Raw genomic sequence first — 2,041 nt, forward strand, 5'->3', positions numbered from 1 at the left:
CCATTGCTAGGGCTTCAAAGGCCAACCCTGCTTAAATGTTTCACAAAATTGTTATCTCCAGCTTTTATTTCTGTGCTCCAAACATTTTGGTTCAAATGCCTACTATTCATCTCCCCTTTGATAGCTCAGAAGCACCTCAAATTCAACATGCTGTGAATCAGATTCCCGCTTCCCTGTCCTCAAGCCCTCAAAATAAAAAAGGACCCTCCTGAAGTATTTCCTAACTCAGTGAATAGCACTATCATCCAGTCACTTGCACAAGTCAGAAACCAGGGAGTCTTTACCACTTTCTCTCATTTCCATTGTCCAACCCACCCTGAAGCTCTGACAACTTTGTTGTTCTTGTTATGTATGATAGAGTAGGAACTGGCCCATAACTGGCCCTTCAGCTGGTTTTCAGAGGCAGCTAATTACTCTTGGGAGGAGATTGCCCACCCTCCCACGGAGTAGCTGGTGGTTTCAAACCACGTGCCTTCAATTTCGCAGAGCAGCTTCTTGCCACTAGGTCACTAGAGCTCCATCTGTCAACTTTCTCTACCAATTATCTATTAAAGCTCTCTGTCAATTGCTGGCACTCCCAACACTTCTGTCTTAGATAGCTTATTTTTCTCCCTGCTAACAGTCTAATTACTTTCTTATAGAGTGGGTGTATTGTTTAAAAAAAAAACAAAACACACCACACAACCAAATATGCTTGCTTAAAATTTTGTATAGTTCCTGTTATTCTTATGATAAGGGTACAACTCATAACCCCAGGAGCTCTCATCTCATCAACTTGCTTTTTGAGTTTCAGTCACACTTATGTCCCTCATGTGCATTGGGCCTCCTCTTGCCATAGGACCTTTGCACATACTCCCTCCCCCCCACCCCGTCTCTGCCAAGAATGACTATTTTCCCTATAACCCAGCTCATTCCAATGCATTCAAATCTCTAAGTAGGTTTAGTTCCTTAGGAGCTTTTCCTGACTCTTAAAGCTCCAAATAATCTCGAATCTCATAGATCTCCAACTCAAAAGTGCATTGCCATTGAGTCTGAACTTACTCATAGCTGACCCTCTAGCGGATTTTCAGAGGCTGTAAATTGCACTGGGAAGAGATTGTCCATCTTTATCCTGCTGAACCACTGTGGTTTCAAACTCCCTGCCTTTCAGTTGGCAGATCAACTCTTTATCCACTAGACCACCAGAGCTCCTCTTACATATAGATAAGTACTCATAATATGACCTTAGAAGTACAGGCATAACATGTTTTACTTTCTTGTGCTTCACAGATAGTGTTGTTTTTTACAAACTGAAGGTTTGTGGCAACTCTGTCAAGCAAGTTTCTGGATGCCACCTTTCCACTAGTATGTACTCATTCCTTCTCTGTGTTATATTTTGCTAATTCTCGTAATTTTTCAAACTTTTTCCATAATATTGTTATGCATCTAGTGTTGTTGTTGTTATATGCCATTGAGTCACCTGCAACTCTAGCGACCCAATGTACAACAGCCCTATACCCTGCTCTATGCTGTGCCAATCTCATTGTCTCTGACACACCTACCCCCACTACCCAGTCACTGAGTCAATCCATCTCATCAAGGGTCTTCCCCTTCTGTGCTGTGCCTCAATTCTCCCAAGCATAATGTCCCTCTCCAAAGACTGGTCCCTCCTTGCAACATTTCCAAAGTATGTCAGCTGAAGCTTCAGAATCCTTGCCTCCAAGGAGCATCCTGGTCTCACCCTTTCTAGGATGAACATGTTTGTTCTCCTGGAAGCCCATGGTATATTTAAGACTCTTCTCCAACACCACAGCTCAATGGTGTCAATTCTCCCTGTATCATCCCTAGTTATTGTCCAGCTCTCTGATGCATAGCAAGTGATTGCAAAGACCATGGCCTGGATCAGGCGCACCTTAGTCTCCCGACTGACATCATTGCTCTTCAGTACTTTGGAAAGGTCTCTGACAGCATTTTTCCAACACAATACATCTTTTAATTTCCTGGCTGCTGGTGCCAAGAGTGTTGATTGTGGAGCCAAGCAAACTAATATGAATAGAATAGA

The sequence above is a fragment of the Elephantulus edwardii genome, unplaced genomic scaffold (assembly GCF_000299155.1).
Source record: "Elephantulus edwardii isolate Elephantulus edwardi_28Jun2011 unplaced genomic scaffold, EleEdw1.0 scaffold00040, whole genome shotgun sequence".
Classification (NCBI taxonomy): domain Eukaryota; kingdom Metazoa; phylum Chordata; class Mammalia; order Macroscelidea; family Macroscelididae; genus Elephantulus; species Elephantulus edwardii.